We start from the raw sequence: 22713 nt of genomic DNA on the forward strand, positions 1-22713 counted from the left end.
TCTTGTACAATGTCTCGATTTCTACCCATCACATCACAACTAAGTTACAGGGCAGGAATCTGCAAAGCAATGTTCTATTGTGTAGCACAAACATTGCTTGGATTGTGCATTTCTCCATTTGAAAGAGTTTCCCCTACCATAAAAGCAGGAATCATGGTGATATGACTGTATCCTCTGTTGTCGTTATTTCCTCCTCCTCCACCACCACCACCATGGCCCTCTTCTGAAATTGTCTCTTCTGAAATTGTATCACCAATTTCCATCATGTAATGTTGATGAATATTACTGTCAACCAGAATTTCATATACCATTTATCTAAATATATATTAAAGTACAGTTGTCCTACTTACAGAACTCATGCATGATTGGTTTGTGGGGGCTCAACTGCATGGCCATCAGTCCCAATTATTGCAGTCTTTTTTTACACAGTCCAATGTAGCCACTGTCACGAATGATGATGATGATCAAATGACGACAGTGAAAACACCCAGTCATAACAACACAGCCAATAATCAGACCCAGGATGCCATATTCCAGAAGCAGCAATGCTAGCCAGTAGACCACAAACTGTGGACAGAACTCATGGAGAATAATAAGTCTGTTATGGCTGGTTTGAATGGTTAGAGATATGCGACACACACTGCATACTGTAAAAGACACTGACAGAAGACACCATAATTATTACACTGTAACAACAAGAATAAACACAAGCTGCTGATAAAAACCCCTGCTGAGCAGTATTTGTTGAACGAGTGTGGTATCTCTGTTGGATGTCATAATAACTTTATTATGAATTTATTGAATGTAAAACTGTCTGAAAAGCAACCAGTTTTCATAACAAGAAGTCGACCCAAGGCGTTTTAAGTGATTATAATTACACTGACAGTGCTCCAGATGCTGCTGTGTGAGCTCTATACTTTCCAGGATACTGTGGCAGTTTAGGGTGTTCATTAACAGTTGTCCTCATCGAGTACACTGAAAAATAATTTTTCACTTTCCGCCAAAAGGTGAAAATATGGCGCTATAAGCAGTGAGAATGAGACATCAGTGCAGGAAAAGAAGAGAAACGATCTGACCAATGATACTGGTGGTTCTGATATGGTTATTAGGATATGATGAGAAATTACATCTTCAAAATGGTCTACCTGTGCAACATGCTGTATCAATGACATGACATGTCATGGTTGCCTACAGCATATTCAGAGTGAGGGCCAGAGAGGGCGGGGGCCAGAGAGGGCGGGGGCCAGAGAGGGCGGGGGAGAGAGAGGGCGGGGGCGAGAGAGGGCGGGAGTCAGAGGGGAGGAGGGGGACAAGGACGACGGGGAGGGGGGAGAGGACAAGGACGACGGGGAGGGGGGAGAGGACGAGGACGACGGGGAGGGGGGAGAGGACGAGAGCGACGGGGAGGGGGGAGAGGACGAGAGCGACGGGGAGGGGGGAGAGGACGAGAGCGACGGGGAGGGGGGGAGAGGTCGAGAGCGACGGGGAGGGGGGGAGAGGGCGAGAACGACGGGGAGGGGGGGAGAGGGCGAGAACGACGGGGAGGGGGGGAGAGGGCGAGAACGACGGGGAGGGGGGGAGAGGGAGAGAACGACGGGGAGGGGGGGAGAGGGAGAGAACGACGGGGTGGGGGGGAGAGGGCGAGAACTACGGGGAGGGGGGGGGAGAGGGCGAGAACGACGGGGAGGGGGGGGGAGAGGGCGAGAACGACGGGGAGGGGGGGGAGAGGGCGAGAACGACGGGGAGGGGGGCAGAGGGCGAGAACGACGGGGAGGGGGGCAGAGGGCGAGAACGACGGGGAGGGTGGCAGAGGGCGAGAACGACGGGGAGGGTGGCAGAGGGCGAGAACGACGGGGAGGGGGGCAGAGGGCGAGAACGACGGGGAGGGGGGCAGAGGGCGAGAACGACGGGGAGGGGGGCAGAGGGCGAGAACGACGGGGAGGGGGGCAGAGGGCGAGAACGACGGGGAGGGGGGGAGAGGGCGGGAACGACGGGGAGGGGGGGAGAGGGCGGGAACGACGGGGAGGGGGGAGAGGACGGGAACGACTGGGAAGGGGGGGGTAGAGGACGAGAACGACGGGGAAGGGGGGGAAGAGGGCGAGAACGACGGGGAAGGGGGGGAAGAGGGCGAGAACGACGGGGAAGGGGGGGAAGAGGGCGAGAACGACGGGGAAGGGGGGGGAAGAGGGCGAGAACGACGGGGAGGGGTGGGGAAGAGGGCGAGAACGACGGGGAGGGGGGGGAAGAGGGCGAGAACGACGGGGTGGGGGGGGAAGAGGGCGAGAACGACGGGGTGGGGGGGGAGAGGACGAGAACGACGGGGAGGGGGGGAGAGGGCGAGAACGACGGGGAGGGGGGGAGAGGGCGAGAACGACGGGGAGAGGGCGAGAACGACGGGGAGGGGGGGGAGAGGGCGAGAACGACGGGGAGGGGGGGAGAGGGCGTGAACGACGGGGAGGGGGGGAGAGGGAGAGAACGACGGGGAGGGGGGGAGAGGGCGAGAACTACGGGGAGGGGGGGAGAGGGCGAGAACGACGGGGAGGGGGGGTAGAGGGCGAGAACGACGGGGAGGGGGGGGAGAGGGCGAGAACGACGGGGAGGGGGGGGAGAGGGCGAGAACGACGGGGAGGGGGGCAGAGGGGGCGAGAACGACGGGGAGGGGGGCAGAGGGCGAGAACGACGGGGAGGGGGGCAGAGGGCGAGAACGACGGGGAGGGGGGCAGAGGGCGAGAACGACGGGGAGGGGGGGAGAGGGCGAGAACGACGGGGAGGGTGGAGAGGGCGGGAACGACGGGGAGGGGGGGAGAGGACGGGAACGACGGGGAGGGGGGGAGAGGACGGGAACGACGGGGAAGGGGGGGGTAGAGGACGGGAACTACGGGGAAGGGGGGGGAAGAGGGCGAGAACGACGGGGAAGGGGGGGGAAGAGGGCGAGAACGACGGGGTGGGGGGGGGGAAGAGGGCGAGAACGACGGGGTGGGGGGGGAAGAGGGCGAGAACGACGGGGGGGGGAAGAGGGCGAGCACGACGGGGTGGGGGGGAAGAGGGCGAGCACGACGGGGTGGGGGGGGAGAGGGCGAGAACGACGGGGAGGGGGGGAGAGGGCGAGAACGACGGGGAGGGGGGGAGAGGGCGAGAACGACGGGGAGGGGGGGAGAGGGCGAGAACGACGGGGAGGGGGGGGAGAGGGCGAGAACGACGGGGAGGGGCGGAGAGGGCGAGAACGACGGGGAGGGGGGGAGAGGACGGGAGGGACGGGGGGGAGAGGTCGGGAGGGACGGGGGGGAGAGGACGGGAGGGACGGGGGGGGAGAGGACGGGAGTTAGAGATGACAGGAAAGCAGCTACGGCTTGAGGTCCACAGGACAAATGGGGTCGGGAGGGGGGAAGGAAGTAATGAGGACTCTCCTGCCTATGCTTTGACTAATTGTATGTGTAGCAGCTCCTATTCCAAGTGCAGTTCAGATGCATGTCATATTTCACTGATATGAGCCTCTGACACCTCCACTCCCATGGCCAGTGCTCCATCAACTCTCATGAAGCACACACTGCCCTGTGCATCTCACATCTCTGAGCCCATTACGTCATATCATGATACTACAACTAACATCTATGAAGTGCCGCATATGTTAAATTGTTTAAAATACCTGTCCATCCAAGAAACGTTTGAGAACTGATCTACCTGTAACTTTCATATGTTTTGTTACTATGTAAAATGGCGATGATGCCTGATCTTTATGTACATGATTACTCTGCCATTCATAATTATGGGCCTGGCAGAGGGTCATCCAACCATCATTTGTAATTTACTTCTCTACCATTCCACTCTCACTGCATGCAGGGAAAACGAGCACTTACACCTTTCCATGTGGGTGCTGATTTCTCATACTTTACTATGATAATTTCTCCCTGCTTAGATGGGCATCAATAAAATATTATCACACTGTCGACAAAATTCGTGTTTCAAATTTCATGATAAATTAGTGCCACAGCGAAAAAAGTGTTTTAATGACCACCACCCCAGTTCACGTATCATATCCATAGCACACTCTCCCTTATTTTGCGATGGTATAAAACGAGCTGCATTTCTTTCAATTTATTTCATGTCCCCCACCACACTGCAATAGTCCACAAGATAATAGATAAGCATAATGTAAGCCGGTTCTTTAGTAACCTGTTACGTTTTCCAAGTGGTCTGCCAAGGAATCAGTCTTTGGTTTGCTTTCTCAGAGCATTATCTATAAGGATGTTACGATTCAATTTATTCATAAGTGTAGCTCCTATGCATTCAGTTGAGTTCACAGCTTTTAGGTTTGTATGATTTATCGTGTGAACGAAATTTATCACATTCCTTTCCGTACTCATGTGGTTGACTTCATACTCTTCATTATTTACAGTCAATTGCTATTTTCCACATCATACAGATATCTTTTCTATCACTCCACAATTCGTTTTCATCATCTGATGACTTTACGATAAGGTAAATGACAACATAATCTGCAAACAATCTAAGAGATTGTCTCTTAAATCGTGTATGTAGGTCAGGGACAAGAAAGGGCCTATAACACTTACTTGGGAAACGTCAGATATTAATTCGATGACTTTCTGTCAGTTATTACGAACTGTGATCTTTCTGATACAAAATCACGAATCAGTGCACACAACTACGATGATACTCCAGGGGCATACAATGTAATCGGAAGTCACTTGTGAGGAATTGAGTCAAAAGCCTTCTGAAAACCATAAATATGGAATCAATGTAATGTCATATGTCCTAATCAGTCATTACTTTGCGAGAATAAAGAGCTTGTGTTTCACAAGAATTATGTTTTCCGAATAGTTGTATGGGCGTGCATTTAATCGGATTACTCACATTCCCTTTCTTGGTTTCTGGTGTAATTCGTGCAAATTTCCTGTCTTCGAGTACCAATCTTTCTGCCATTGAAGAGTTGTATATGACTGTTAAGTATGGAGCTACTGTATCAGCATATTCTGAAAGGAACCTGGATGGTGTACAATCTGGACCAGAGGCATTGCCCCTCCCAACTATTAAGCTGCTCCACTACATATATCCTGTGACGGAATTTAGAAAATCCGTCTTCAGTGACTCGCTTTAGCAGCACTGTCGTCAATAACTTTACCACTGTTATCACGCAGTGAAGGTATTAATGCACCTCTTAAATTGTATACTTCACATACAACCAAAATATCTTTGGGTTTACGATCAGATTTCGAGACAGAATGTCATTCTGGAAACTATTAAAAGTCTCTCTAATTGATTTTGCGCTAAATTTCGAGCTTCTGTAAAACTTCGCCAATCTTGTGGATTTTGCGGTCTTTTAAATTTGGCATGTGTAATTCGTTGCTTCTGCACCAGTGGTCTGACCTGTTTTTTTGTCAATACCACATTTCATTAATTTGACGCGTATCTCTCAGTTATTACTCATTTGACTTTAAACCGCATCTGGACTAAGTTTAGAAAGACTTATCAGACGGAGTGGAAACTGTATCTTCGGAATGTGTCAAGCGAATTTTTACCTGCTTTAAGTGTGAATTTTGCATTTATTTTGGTCAGTCTCGATGTTACAGTATTCACTCTTGTGAACTCTTCATGGCTCAACAACATTGTGGTCACTAATCCCTGCTTGGTCAGGGCTATTATGATGTCAAGGATGTTTTCGCGCTTCTGTACCCATTGTTCAAAATAATTTTCAGAGACGCCATTCAGTACGGTTTCGGACAACGTTTTATGCCTACCACTGACATTAAACATTTACTTTCGCCAATATATAAGAGGGTAGTTTTGCTTCCAATTATTCGCAATATTACGGACTGTATTGGAAAAGTTCTGGCCAAGTTTCAAGTTTAAACAATCTTTAGACCTACAAAGAAGATTAGTGAGTGTAAACGCAAGCTTCCGCGTCCGTTGTAACACTCAATAAAATTCTTCTGCGTTTGAAGCCGCATTGTCAACTATAAAATTTCGACGTATTGGCGACTGTTGCAACACGCCTTCCTCAAACCCAGAAGATTTTTACTGACCAAGATTAGTGAATGTATAAGATTGGCGAATATAAAATTGCATATGGCTGTGGAAAGGTTTATATTGGAACAACGATAAGAAATGTCAATACCCTCTGAACGGAACACAAAAGAAACTGTCGACTGGGATATACAGACAAATCAGCTGTAGCGGAACAAGTTTTTAAAGACTGTGATCATGAAATAAAATTTAGTGAGACAAGCGTGTTAGCCAGGTCATCTATTATTATGCACGTATGTATAGGAAAGCTATAGAGATTAAGGAACACCACAATAATTTCAACAGAAAAGAGGAAGGCTTACAGTTACACAGGATACGGTGGTCACCTCTCCACCAACCATTTGACGATCGATTACATTCGATCGGGAATAATGACGCTAGTCAGAGAGACTTATAGTCGGTCCCAATTGAACGTATGTTGGTGCCCTCTATATGAACGGGAATTCCACTGCCTGGCAGCCATAATTGACTCACCTCCAAAGATGTTCCCGCAGTTGGCAACGAAACGCCAGGAAGTAGTAGCTTTACAGATCGAAAACGGCATCTCAGCCCAGAGCTTTTAACTAATCACTACCCATACTACCTCAAAGGAAATATCTTAAATTTCACTACAGGGTAAACTACTTCCACCAGGAATTAACACTACAACACCAACTGTATCTCATCTATTCTTTGTGAACATGGTTAGGTCTCTTGAAAAAATTCAGCTGAACTTATTTCCATACCTTTATTGTGGTTGTATCTACCCTCTTTTGGTGTTCTACTTGCAGCCTTTGAAACTGAAGCCCTTTCTGCACTTACCTGAGACCCTCTAACCTAAAAAAAGCCCAGTCTCCTCTACACATCCCCATACTCGTGGAACTGCTTCCTTTGTGTAGTTGACTCCTGACCCACTCAGCAAAAAAATGAATGGAAATTTCAGAGAGTGACAAATACAGGATTGTAACTGTACCAGCAGTAGCAGTTCCACATAGTGCAGGTAAACTAACCTAAGTTTAGTCTGAAAGACTAAACAATCTACTTGTAGAGTATACAAATTGTGGTAACTAAATGAAATCATAGCTCAATTAAAACTGTTTACACCTTCAGCTGGTGAAGAGAATGCTGATCACATGAGCAAAATATTATCGATCTTACATGAGCTTTGAAAAATATGCATCGTCGAGTGATTGGGGAGAGAATTGTCCACGAGCTTTACGGACTTGCATGCAGAATATTTCTGATAATACAAGGAATGTATTATGCATGGCAGGCTGATCTCAGATACGCAAGACTACTTAAAATCAAATAATGGTTTCAAGTACATTCTCACGGTCACAGACACACATTCCAAATTTGCTTGGGCCTTACCTTTGAAAGTAAAGACACGGAAGGAGGTTTGAGAGGTTTCTAAACAATTGTTGCAGACAGGACTAACTCGATGCCACAACAACCTTGAGGAATATGATGGAAGTGAATTTTACGACAGGCATTTCAAAGCAGAATTGGAATGATGTTGGATAAATCACTACTCAGCAGTCTCCCATTTGGAAACTAGTATTGCCATATGGTTGAACTGGACCATGAAAAACCGAATGTGGAAGCAATTTAATCTTCAACGTATGTGCAAATGGCTGAACATACAGCCACAGATCATTGACAAGTATAATCGTATTATTCACCACAGAATTAAGAACAAACCTATCGATGTCACAAACGAACTACGGGATAGCTTTAAACCCATTATGTTCCTCATAGAGCAGATTGTATGATGTTGAGGGAACAGGGCTTTGATGAAATGGTTTAGTTTCTCATGGAAGCTCAACAGTTGGGTGAACACTCGCAAACTGCTACGTAATACGAAAAGCAAAGCTCAAACCATGCAGTAATGTGACAAGTGCTAGGAAATGTATCAACAAAGTTGGAGGTGGTATTCTCGAGAATCTGTCATCAGAAGTTTGTATCTCTGGATATAATTTCTGTGGAGCTGGAACAAAATTGAAATAGCACCAAGATTATGGTGATAAGGGCTTCAACGCATTAAAAAATGTGTGCAAAGAGCACATCACCGCCTACACTACAAATAAAGATCACCATATTGCACACCAAATACTCACTGATAACGCTGCACAGGTACATCAAGGGACGGATATTCATGTAGGACAACCTATATTTGCATATGCTGTTGGTAAGGAAATGTTTGCTAGATCTTAAATTGGGTACTGGACTAACCTTCAAGCAACACTGAATGCATCTCACTGCATTCTAAAGAAGAAGAAAAACCTATGGGATGTTTAAAAAATTGGTGACAGCACCAGAAGGTGCCTTGAGGCAGAAAAAAGGAAGGAAATGATGTGTTAAAATGCCCAGGTTCCTACCAATACCAAAGACATCTGGTGGAATAATTCTGGCTTTGATACCTACATTTACTTGGCTGTCAGCCACTAGTTTCATTAGCTAGGAGAGCTGATATATTTCAAGCACTAGAGAATGCCTGAAAAAGTGAAAAGTAATTACAAGCAACTAAAAGGGGCAATATGACCATGGAGGCCATCGCTATAGGTAAAGGCCTCTATTTACAATACAGAAGATGGCTTGGGTTGTACATTAAAAAAACGCCCAAGGCAATGGTACTGGAAAGAAGGGTAAAAACATAGATCTGCTTAGACTCACCAGAGAATTTAAAATCATGAGATTTTACAGCGTGTTTATGTAGGATACTTTGTGTTGTGTCTAGACAAGACAGCCTAGACACAATGGGAGGAAGCCGAAAGGCACGTGCTTAAACTCACGCAGGCTGGCGTGAGGTCTGAAACAGGATACGTAATGAATGCTATAAAGAAAAGTACGTAGCTTCTGGAATACTTAACTTTAATCCACATTTGTAGAACATCGATCTTGATGATACATTAATAGAATATCAATATCAATTGAATACGGCGCCTTGCTAGGTCTTAGCAAATGTAGCTGAAGGCTATGCTAACTATCGTCTCGGCAAATGAGAGCGTAGTTGTCAGTGAACCGTTCCTTGCAAAGTCGGCTGTACAACTGGGCGAGTGCTAGTACGTCTCTCTAGACCTGCCGTGTGGCGGCGCTGGGTCCGTCGTATACTAGCGGGCCGCGATTTAAAAGCTACCACCTAGCAAGTGTGGTGTCTGGCGGTGACACCACACTTTGCCTGAGGCAATGTGCAAAACCACAAAACGTGGAACAGTAAATTTAGATGTTGTTCGAGGTATGGAGCTCTTGGTGATTTAAGGCCACATAAAGAATTGTGTTGTCACTTCACCAATAGGAACCAGCTGTTGTACAATGTTCGACGCTACCATGACTTCAGTTCATACCTCTGAGGATATTTCTGACATATTTTTCATCAAAATTGCATAAAAACAAGCAGTATGCAAGTCTCTGCATCATTTGAAGGTTTGATGTACTGACGTTCACTCTAATCCTAATTGGGCTAAAGTGAAAGCAAACTACTTTCCTGCAATATATGAGCAGGGGGTAGTTATGTACAGCATTGACTGGCTGGAAACACACGAAACCATAGCTAACGTCACTGGCTTAAGGAGGCAAGTTGATTTCGAACTGAAACCGATTGTAAAATCCTTGAAGAAAAGGAAGCTGAGATGCCTGGAGGGAGAGTCCATATAGTTAATGGGGATAGCAAAGGCAATGATACAACGAGCATTCAGGCATCCCGTTTTCCTGGATAAATGTGTGTGACAAATCTGAACCATATAAACCTAGAGACAACTTTTGTCTTTCAAAACTTCCTCTAGTAAAGGTGTAAGATGGCCTCTGAAGTCCCAGATGTATGGACTACAGGATACCAGAACTCCAGCAGATGTATCATGATGATTGTTTAAAATGTGGAGAGCACATCTCCACAAGCGAAACACATTGCTGCATGCCTCAGTCCACCAGGGAACAGAACATGCTACAGTAAACTTTAAGTGCATGGTATGGAACATACTTCGGCGGTAAGGATAACGTTTGGAAGATACTTTACGTGGTCATCACAGCTGTGTAAATGTCGTGAGAGAGGGGTAAAGCCTCCAGTTGGCCTTGGAAAGCTGCCAATTGGATCTGCACTCAGGTAGGATAGGAGTCGGCAAATGGATAGCACACAGAAATTGATCACCTGAGTATGTGTCAGAGGGAACGGGCCATTCAAGATGATGAGCGAGCTATACAATGCAGAATGAGAGGTCCAAATGGTAATAAATGTCCATGGAATCTGAAAGGAACATGAGTGCTCCTGTGCTAAAATATGATTCAGGAAGTCAGCTAAGAGGGAACCTCTTGGACAGGTTCTCCCAGAGCACCAAAGCAGATGGTGGGCATTAAAGTCACCAAGCAGCAAAAAGGCGTGAGGGAACTGACCAATGAGCTGGAGTAAGTCTGACTTAGTAACAGCAAATGACGGAGGGGTGTAGAAGTTATGTAGACAAAAGGTGAAATGAGGAAGGAAAATATAGACTGCAACAGCTAGCAGTCGAATGCAATGAGATGGATGACCAGCATGGCTCCCCCATGAGGTAGAATGCTGTCCTTGGGGGAACATCACAGAGGACCAGAAGGAAACATAAGCGATCAAAAGGGTTGTGAGGACAATTTTTAATATGACAATTTTTTTCTTGGAAGCAGAAAACAAGTGGACACTGCAATTCCAAGAGCAGCTGTAACTCCTCCTTGTTGGATCTAATGCCATGAATGTTCCATTGGAGAAGAGTCATAACAGGGAATGGGGATTGGGGAGGAGGGAACAAATGAAGGTTAGTCACCTTGGTGGCTGCTGAGTGCCAGCCTTAAAAAATCCACTGCTACAGGAGGCAGAGGCTGGAGAATCCTGTTCCATGAGCTCTGCAAACATATTGGCATTCTCCCTTAGTCAGCCTGTGAATTCTATGGCAGAAAACCAGTAGGCAGTGGGCACCAGCAAAATTGAGGTCAGCCAGGTTAGAGTATATGTTGCAACACCACTGAAGAAGATCTCTAAATCAGGTAAGGAGAAAACAGTTTGTTTTTGTTTGAGCTCTTAGAACTTTCTGGTTGGCAGATGAAGACTGTTTTTAACTGTAGAAAGTCTTTTGCAGGAGTACTGCTTTTGTCCTTTCAGCCTGACAGTTGTGTAACAGGTTATTTCACCACCAGGGGCAAAGATCTGATGGCTTGTTGCGCAGCTGTAGGAGCAGATTGGGATGCTACTGTGACCTGGGTGACTTCACTACTGCAATACTGAACTTGGGGTCGCACGTCTGGATGGGCATATCCTCTATTATGCATAACATAGCAAAAACGATACTGCAAATGCCAATCGTAAAATTCACAGATTTTGACTAGCTAACAACTGTGAGTGACAAAGTGGAGTTTGATGTCTACCACTCAGATCTCCTAATCGGCTTGCTTGTTAAGACACATGGGAAATTCATGGGATTACAATTGATACACCAGAAAGGAGGAGGCAAACTGCTGCCCTCGTGAGCATCTCTGCCAAGAGTAACAAATTTGCCCATGTTTTGACAGGATACGTGTTTTATTATAATGTTGACACTTGTAGGAACTCATCCGGTTTGTAATTTATGGTTGGACCGTGATGACTTCATAGCCTGCCTTAATCTTTGAGGCAAACATTACTCAGTGAGGCCATCAAGCATCAGAATGTAAATAACACCTTGCGAAGAGTTCAGTGTAAGATGGTTCTCCACACGAACAGGATAGCTCTGCATATGTGATGCTGTAAGCAGTTGAGCTTGAGAATCACAATACATCTTCAGAAGCACAGTTGCATTACATAAATGGGAATAGGATTTCACAGGGCCTGCAACTGCAACACCACGTTTCAGAATAATGCACACATTAACTGTAGCAAAGGACGGACCACTTCCAGTACATGATACCATGAGGGACCGAGGTGCAGTTGGGAGGGTCTTCAAATCTTTAGCCTCATTCTGTTTACGTATAGTACACACACACTAAGATGGTGAGTCATTGCAAATAAATAAATCCCCATGGTTGCCAACACCTACAATGGCATGCTCCTTCCAACTGGGGGCACCCTCAGAGGGGGGATTCACCCCACCGTAAATGACTGCTCACATCTCAGGTCACACCTCCCGAACTCCTGACAGAGGGACGAATTGGGATTTGGGAAGGTAACAGCTTAGGCAGTTACCCATCTCTGGGCCTGGACTGTATAAGAGTGTACGTGTGAACCCTACCTGTTGACCTGGAGCTTGGCATTATCCATTACCTTGTCACCTGTAATGTGTGTAATGAATGGGCCAGCCTTTAGGAACACACCGGGACAAAGGAGAAACAAAGAGAATGAGGATTCACCAGTTAAGTCTTCACAGCCTTACTGAAAGTGGCACCAGCTACTTAAGATTCTTCTTGATGGTGGCCTGTACACTGTCACCACTACAAACTTGTGTGCTTCCTGAGCACCACTGTGGCACAGCACTGAAAGAGCTGTTCAACACTATGTTCATTAATCTGGAAGGCCAGGAATCAGCTCCAATTTTTGGATATGTAGCCACTCACCCTTCCTTCTTACTTTTCTGTTGCAGTATATTAGCTTGGGCTCATCAAGAGGAACCTGTTGAATTTCAGAGAGTCATGTGACATTCTGAATTCAGCCCAATACAGCTGCTGACATTCCACCTGAACTTTTATTTACCTGTACAGATATTAGACATTTGCTCTATTTATCTAGGAACAGTCACATAATGGTTGTTGCAGAGAATAGCAGTACTGACCATACTGCCTTGTAATGTTGTTGCTTATCGGTGATACTGAGTAATTACAGTAGGGCATTTTATATCTGACGTATTTTCACAAGTAATAAAAATTTATATTTCTCAAAAAGTTCTGCAGTGAATTATGAAAACTTACCTTGCACTATCAGATGCGTATCTTGTTGAGATTTCCACCTGAAATATATGAAGAAACTGCCTGTGACTTACAACTGATGAGACAGTAAATAAATATAATTGAATTAATGCCCACCAACATGTGATTGGCCCACAAAATGCTGTAAGTGAGGCTTGAAAATATTATTAAAGAGGACATGATAAACTGTTTCAGTTAATGAAACAGAATGTCAGTAAGAATTCACTCTCCATTTCCTCACTTTGTCTTCAGTTCTGTAAATATCTACACAAGCCAGTAATTTGGTTGTAGCCATACTTCCTACTAGACACTTCACAAAGAAAAGTGACCAAAACATCTTTCATCTGTCATGTACATATGTATTGTGTAAGATTTTCATTCTTTTTTTTTTTTATTATGAAAAGTGAGAGATGAATCGATCATCATAAGTGACACAGTTGGGCCTTTGTGCTCTGGCCAGCCCAGACCAACTTGCAGAGGTGAGGAGTGACTTCTAAACCCAACCGTAAGTTCACACTCAGAACTACATACACGCTTGGACCATTAAATATACAAACATTAATCAATATTGGCAGATTCAAAATACTTTCAGACATTGTAAATGGACAAGTTAAAACTGGCGTTACAAAATAGCATGTTCACAGATGAAGAAATACAACATTCAGAGAACTATAGATTTTTCAAAGAGAACACAGGGAAGAAATTCGTGAAACTCCTCCAGTGCTAGGCTCTGCATTTATAAATGGCGAATCTATTTTGCAATCAGTAGCAAATTTTTTATTACCTCCAGAAAGACACTCTCCCTGCCATAATTCAATATTTAGATGAGAGGTACACAATAATTAATGCACATGCAATAATAAATAAGGGTAACAAGAACAATTCAGAAAGTAAAACAGTCCTGAGAACAGTATTGAGAAGCATCTGATGAAGTGCTAGAGGAAAACATAAAAATTTTATTAAATTTTTATCCTCAGACTATCAGAGGATGCAGATGAGAACATTTTCTGCATAAAAGTGCTATTACATATATTTATTCACAACTGGAATTTTGACTTATGCCATTCTCCAGTGACATTTTACTATAAACTACATCAAAATTATTAAATGTCATAACTAGTGCTTAGGGAGTGGATATTAAGACGTGCAGTATGACATGACTGAAAGAAATTAGTACATGAAGTACTACCATTGTCTGGACATACAGATTGTGAAGACTCCTGTCTTTTGATGAATATGCAATTTGTGAACATGGTTAACACAAGGAAAGTATTACCTCAAAAGAATTATAAAGGATTCAGATGTCACACTGGGCTACCACTTGAGAATTGTACAGCTGCCAAATTAATTTTGAACAAATACTTTCCATAACAGTCCAAGGAGAAAATGTTTATGTCTGCCTGACTGTGGATGTAAGAAAAAAGGAAAAGTGGTAAGAAAAAGACATTTAGCTAAATTGTTGGCAGATAACCCCCCCCCCCCCCCCATACACCACTAAAAAGACACGAGGTCAACAATAATATGATTTGAGAATATCAGATAGCTTATGTGCCAATAATGAAGCACAATTCCAAGAAGGTGATGATTTCCAGAGTCGGACATAGATACCTGTTGAAATTGACTATTATCACTGAATCATAAAAGTAAGATTCCTGGCCTGTAATAAGAGATAGCCATGTTCACAGAAGATTAAAAGAAATTCCACGAAAAGTTCAAGGAGAAAACAACACTAACAATCCCAAAATAGGAGATATATTAGAGATAGCTTAGGGCAGGATGGTCCTCTGAAGGGCAAATTGTTAAGGACTAAAGGAGCAAAATACTATTGGAATACATCTGTAAACTTTTAGAAGGCTTATAACTATAAAGCAAGACTGCTTTTATTCAAACTTCTTACAGAATCTGAAATACAGAAGACAACACGGGTCTTCTTAAAAAAACTACAGCCTCGTTTGAGATAACAACATACTTTAGCCAAGGCAAAGGACTAACTCCATTCTTCTTTCAGACCATACTAGAAAAGTGAACATTGAACACATGGAGCAGTTGTCAGAATCCAATACCAGAAATTGAATACTACTTGGTTAGAAAATGGATGTCAAAATTGTCTGTTCAACTTTTGTAGATAATTTAGCAATACTCACAGTGTAGAGAAAGCACAAAACAGAGAGAAAGAAAAACGGTAGGAGAAGCATGACTACTCGTCTCCTCTGGTAAGAAGCAGTGGTGGGTAACAGGACTGCAATATCCCAATCAAATACGAAGTATCGGGAAGAAAAATTTAAGGATCTATGAGAACTCATGTAGCCGAATGGTGGGGAAAATGGAGCCACAAAAGGTAGACTATGAAAGATGGTCTTTGGATTTCTGTTAACAGAAGATGTTTACAGTAAAAATTCTTTCTCCAAAATTGCAGAACCTCCAACTTGCAAGGCAGTCATTTGGCCAGAATACAGATCTGACTCACAAACACTAATTTTAGAATCAACAAATGATAGAGAAAATTATGAAAAAAGAAAAGATATTAGGAAACAGAACACCAGTACAAACATTTAAATTCAGAAACAATACAGAAGTATAGATAAATATGTACGAAAATAACTGGAGACAAAATTTGGCAAAGAAAGCTAATGAATCTTATCATACTAAAAAGAAAAACTGTGCAGAAGTACTAAAAACTTAAGAAGAGAACTCATTGGCTTACAGAACTGCACCAAGACCTACAAGAAACTTGTATAAATAAGCAAGAAATTTAAAACCAAATACAGAAACAGAATTGAGTTGATAAATACTCCACAGCAAAATAGTTCCAAAAAGAGAAAATAGAAACTGGATGTCACCTGAGTGGAAACAAGAAAGTGTACAGATGAAGGAGTAGTATAAAGAAATGTAAAACCTTAGCTGGCGTGTAATTGAGAAGGGAAAAAAAATATTGTTCCACATTTCTAATACCATCTCAGTAAAGCACAGCAATTGTATTTGTACTGCAAACATATTACAGCAAGTAGGTCAAAGTGTCTCTGCAAATATGCAGGGAACAGTATTTGGAGTGTTTTGTTAGGTTACAGCAGTTCTCAGAAATACTTTGCAGTTGTGTTATGCTGCCAGTACTGCTTGCATGCAGTCACAAAAGAGCAACACATGTATGTGTCATTCCAGCAAGAGCTTCAAGCTGCTGTGGTTACATATCTAGTGAACAAGCAAGATCATACAACAATGTAAGTATATAGTGACTTACCAAACGAAAGTGCTGGCAGGTTGATAGACACACAAACAATCACAAACACACACACAAAATTCAAGCTTTCACAACCAACGGTTGCTTTATCAGGAAAGAGGGAAGGAGAGGGAAAGATGAAAGGGTGTGGGTTTTAAGGGAGTGGGTAAGGAGTCATTCCAATCCCGGGAGCGGAAAGACTTACCTTAAGGGGGAAAAAAGGACAGGTATACACTCGCACACAAAGACACAAGCAGACATTTGTACAGGCAAATGTCTGTGTATGTGCAGATGGATATGTGAGTGTGTGCACGCCAGTGTATACCTGTCCTTTTTTCCCCCCTTTCATTCCAGTCCCGGCGTTGGAATGACTCCTTACCTTCTCCCTTAAAACCCACATCCTTTCGTCTTTCCCTCTCCTTCCCTCTTTCCTGATGAAGCAACCATTGGTTGCGAAAGCTTGAATTTTGTGTGTATGTTTGTGTGTCTATCAACCTGCCAGCACTTTCGTTTGGTAAGTCACATCTTTGTTTTTAGATATATTTTTCCCATGTGGAATGTTTCCCTCTATTATATTCATAATGTAAGTATATATATATATAGATAATGATCCAAAACACACCTCTGTCAATTTTCTAAGAAATTCTTTTCAGACCAAAACCAAACTTTTTGAGTGCCTAAGACAGAGCCTGGATCTAAATTCAAATGATTGACACAGAACTTTTCTCATTTAACATTGAAACACCAACAAATATACACTTAATATTTTGCTGTGGTGAACTATATTCCTCCCATGCCACGAGAAATGCCACTAATCTGCTATCCATTGGGAATACCTTCCTGTGAGAGTAAGCTAACGACTGTAAGGCAGTATTTAAATTCACATTATACAACTTTTGCACTAGTAGCTTTGAGGAATTTTAGGACTTTTCCAAGGTCAGTGCCATGAGAGCAAGTAGAATTTTTGTCACACATTTAAATATACTCATAAACTCACTGATGAACAAAATATGAATGTGGCCAAAATAAGCGAGGAACAGAAATAAACAAAGGATTCAACAAATGAAATATTCTAACTCTGCTGACCATTGTCTCAAAAAACCAGATTTATAGCTAACTGCTAATTTGTCACTTCCCAGCTATAAAATATTATTCACAAATATTACATAAAAAACCACTAAAATTCAATTCATCACTAATATATTAATTTTTATAAACACTGATTACAGTAACACTAAATTGTACTACTGGTAAGCCAAAACTGCCACAAGCATAACCAATACATCAAACTGTACAGTGAATACATAAATTGTCTGGAACTCAACTGGATCCAGGGTATCTAAAATTTGACAAACTACTCGATTAATTTGACCAGAGCTAAATATACTCCACACTTCCATACACAAAAAGACAGCATATTTTACACTACACCTTTACCTTTATCCTTAGTGAATGTGTCTTAAGTACTTTTTTTGACAAATTAACTATTATGCAGTATGAGATCAAGATATTTCCACTCCAAAGGTTGTAATTCATACTTGGTATGTGCTACATAGTAACCAAAAACACCATGTAAATGAGCAGGAAATTATTATCTCACCTGATATGATACACTTGTTCGTATAGAAATATTTTCTTGTATTTACTTATTTTGACAGTTGCATATGATGGCAGTTTGTCATGTTTTCACTGATATTTAATGTAGTATTTATCTTAGAAGGTTTCATAAGGTTCTAAAGTGACCAGCATGAGGAGGTGCTTATCTCAAGCCAGGCTTCACAAAATCCTCACTAGAGTACCAACTAATCCAGAAGGTACATTGAGGAAGGAGGAGGGGAATATACAAAGACAGCATACGAGACACTGGAACTGCTCCGCAAAACTTACTTTCCTCAATATGCTCTGGCTGATAACATAGACCAGAATGTGACCCCTGAAAGACAATGGTTCTCAGGCACCCTCGTGATGACTGGGTGTTGTGTGATGTCCTTAGGTTAGTTAGGTTTAAGTAGTTCTAAGTTCTAGGGGACTGATGACCATAGATGTTAAGTCCCATAGTGCTCAGAGCCATTTCAGCCATTTTTCTCAGGCGCTCTAAGAGAGGACTGGGAATTGGCTAAGGAGTGTGACAATCTCAGTAAAATCCAGTGGGCAGTGGGAACATTCTAACTGTTCAAGCCACCTGGCCCAGATGGCATCTTTCCATCTCTCTTGAAAAAGAGTAAGAGTCCTGTGCAGGTTATTCAGGGTTAGCCTAGCAGCAGGAGTCATTCCCAATGCCTGAAGGGCAGTGAAGGTTGCTTTATTCCAAAGCCAGGGAGAATTGATCATAACAAGGCCAAGGATATGAGACCAATGAGTCTGGTTAATGTATATGTTGGGGAGAGGAGGTTAACTAGGGCTCCTGCGCATTCAAACCCCAACACACACGACCAGGTATATCAAATGAGACAGCTCTCCATCTATTTGTTGGGAGGGTGGAGAAAGCACTTTGCTTTCAAGAAATAGCCCTCTGCATCTTCCTGGACATCGAGGGGGCTTTTAGTAATTCAGCCTTCGATGCCATGGTTAGGGCTGCGAAGGTGCATGACCTACTGACCTCTATATGTGGGTGAACTAGGGCCACACTTAGTGGAAGAAGGGTGGAGGCCACAATAATGAATGAAATGGCAATTAACGCCACTAGAGGTTTTCCACCAGGAGAAGTTTTGTCCCTTTTGTGGAATCTAGTGGTGAATGAACTCATTTAGGAACTAAATTCCAGTCAATGTTTTTGCCAAGGATAAGCAGATGACCTTGTCATAGTAATACTTGGCACAAGGTGCGCTTGACATTGTGGAAGACTGGTGCATTAAACAGGATGTACAGGTTAATCCCAAGAAGACTGATGTATCAATCACAAAGAAGCATATACAACACTCAAGTTGGAATGTAAAGCTTTTCAATGAAACCCTACCTGTGAAGTGGATAGTGAAATATCTAGGGGTAATCTTAGCTGAGAAACTAACATGAATTTCTCACATTAAGATTATCTGCTGGAAGGCGAATTGTACTCTAGTGAGTACCAGAAGGGCTTATGGCAAAAACTGGGGCATAAGACCCTGAGGTATGCACTGGATATACACCACAGCAGTTAGACTTAGGATCTCCTATGGGACCGTATTGTTGTGGAAGAAGGTAGAAAATCAGGTTGTAGCTAAGGAGCTTGCTAAGGTAAAGAGACTGGCCTGGTTAGCCATAACAGGGAAAATTAGTAGCACACCAACTGCTGAGATGGAAGCCATGCTGGACATGCCTCCACTACACCTTTGGGTTTAGATGAAGGCAGCAGCTGATGCATACAGACTCAAAACTGGTAAAAACTGGATCTCAATGGGACACACACACACACACACACACACACACACACACACACACACACACTAAATCAGTAAGTGGGGCAAATATATGAATGGCTGGAGAAATGCAGACCAACTACATAATAACTCCAACTGCTTTAACAAGCCTAACAATATAATAATTGGAAGCAGAGAGCAGTGCAAAAAGCAGTTCGACACCATATGGGTAGAAATCAGACCAAGGTGCTGGGGTCGGGGTGTCTCAGATTCAGCGAAGACTGGAGGGCATCATCACTCTAGGAAAACTGGCCTTGGTATTCCAAGCTGAAATTACTGAAATCAGGGTGTGTGTGTGTGTGTGTGTGTGTGTGTGTGTGTGTGTGTGTGTGTGGAGGAGAATATACATAGTTGCTACAAGGACCGTAGTATCTATATCTATTCAGCCAGGCAGCCTTGAAATCATTGGTAGCTCCTGCAAATAGATCTAAGATTATTGTAGTATGTCACAGTGCTCCGGTGGAGCTAGGGGAAGCAATAGGGTAAACCTAATGTGGGTCCCTGGCCACTCAGAGATCGGTGGCAATGAACAATCCTAAAGACTGGCCAGGATGGGGGCAAAGACTCCATTCATTGGACCCTAACCTGTCCTTACAACCACCACGACTATGATCAAACTAGAACTACAGAACTGGCTTACAAGATAGTACATAGAATACTGGAGCAAGGTCTATAACCAAAACATGGTAAGATAATTATGCCAAAGCCATGTTTTAAAAGAAGCTCTATAATCCTAGGCTTGAACAGGAAAAATATTAAACTTATGGTTGGGATGATGACCAGCCATGAGAATTTCAAATAACACCTACATACCACAGCAAGAGGGGCAGAAATTTCGGGGCAACTAGAAGTGGAGAAATTGTGTCTAACAAAGAACTGGTAAAGGGACTCCTTGCACTACCTAAGGGCACTGGTTGGCTTTACTACATACACAGGGAGCAATCCACACAAACTGTTTCAGTGCAGGCAGTGTCAGGTTAGATCAAAGCTGTTTTAGCTTCCCTGCCAAAATCAAACCAAATCAATCATCCTTAGTGAATTTGTGTTTAGGTATTTTTTTGACAAATTGACTATTATGCAGTGAGATCAAGATGGGCCGAGTTCAATTGGTTGTAATTCACACTTGGTATGTGCTACATAGTAACCTAAAGCGCCATGAACATGAGCATAAAATTATGATCTCATCTGATATGACAAACTTGTTTGTAGAGAAATATTTCCTTAGATTTGCTTATTTTAACAGTTGAATATGATGGCAATGTAACGTTTCTTCACTGATATGTAATGTAAAATCAATCTTAGAATGTTTGGTAAGCCTCAAAGTGAACATCATGGGAAGGTGCTTATTTGAAGTTGTTTAGTTTCAACAATAACAATGTACTTTCGATCACTGTTAGTTCGATTTACTTTTGTAAGATGCTTTGGAGCTGACTAGCATTGTATGGTTTCTTGAGGTTTTAAATAAGCAGTGCTTTTGTGCCTCATGCCCTTTGGTAATATATTTGTGTTTTTCACACAGTCTGGGCTGGTGAACAGTTTCTGTTAAGCCTGCGCAAGTTTTGACAGTAGTTGAACTGAAGTCTCTGGGCAGCCAACCAGTTGTGCGACTTAAGTTCTCTAAAATTGTATGGACGATATGATTTTGAGCAAAATTTGAGGATTTTCACATTTTCTCATTGTTGTATGTTTTGTGGCTGAAGAACTTTCACTTTGTGCAGCTGATAGTTCTCTTTTGTGTTGAACTTTGATCAGACAGTGACACAGCGTGAAAAATGAACTTATATTGACCCAAAGTTGGAACTTAGATTTTAGTTCTGATTTCAAAGTAGCTTATGTAACTGGGGAATCTGTCAAATATTATTCACATAATTGAACTGCATTATTATCAGTCTGAAGTGTTCAACCTTGCTATGTGAACCTATATAATTCAATGTAATGATTTTAAGTATGGCTATTTCTACTTTTGAGTCTTACATTGACAGTATACACCATTCAACTTAACTTTGCCACTGCATTTACATTTCCTTATTTAGTTTTCACTGCATTTAAATTCAGTTTAAACAACATGTTTAAGTATACATTAACTATTGCAATATATGCCTAACTTCATACTTTTAGATGTTGCTTGACTGACAAAATATAGTGTAGACAGCTGGTGGTTTTAACAGGGTAGATACTCAGTGGTGGATGGCTGTGACCCATGCATGGGACTGTAGAGGTACATTCCAACATCAGATTTGGTCACTAGCCTGAAACTCAGTACATCATAGGACCAAATTCAAAACATTAACATTACACGTCTTGAATGAAATTACTCAGTAAGGAGTAAGCTCACAGTGTCAGTAGCTGGACTGAAACCATCATCAGTGACCCTACTGTCACACAAACTGAAGGTAACAGATAATACAAGGCCAAAAAATTCAATTTGCTCTTCCAAAGTTATTTTATCGTGGAATATTGTAATGGAGTTCCTCCTTTCAGTACCGGTATAAACATCAAAATGACAGATTTTGAGATGATCAATAACTGTTGATTTTATACTGTGTAACCACTTAATAGAAACAAGGCACCTGGACCATATGAGATGACTGTGTGATACTGCTCATATTACAATGAACTACTTCCTTCTCTAACAGCAGCATATCATATGTCTCTGAGCCCATGAAAGTTTCCTAGTGATTGGAAGAAGGCACCAGTCAATCGCATTCTCTATCTGTGTCACCTGATAGACGCACATAATCATAGCAAAATGAAGCATGTGCATGAATAACGCTGAAGGGCACATTTTGGACTTTTTAGGAAATTGACAAAAACCATTAATAGTAATGTAATAGCAGATATGTGTTGTTTGAAGATGCAGACTGTTGAAAATACTTGCTTGTACTTTTTAAAATTGCACTAAGGGTAGGTTTTAGAAAATAGATAACTATTGTAACAGAAAAACAGTGTATAGCAACTGATATACAACATTACTGTATAATCACACTCAACTATAAGGTTACCTAGAGTCTCAAAGTTTTAAATAGGAAAATTATAACAAGACACAAACGGATTTTTATTGTAAACCCATTACTTTGGTCTTAAAATAATAGAACATGAGTTTGTTATCAAGTGGAGACCCAAAGCTGGCACATTACACTCATAATGTTTTTTATAATTTTGATTCCATGTATTTCGTCACATCCA

Source organism: Schistocerca americana, chromosome 11, assembly GCF_021461395.2.
Source record: "Schistocerca americana isolate TAMUIC-IGC-003095 chromosome 11, iqSchAmer2.1, whole genome shotgun sequence".
NCBI lineage: Eukaryota > Metazoa > Arthropoda > Insecta > Orthoptera > Acrididae > Schistocerca > Schistocerca americana.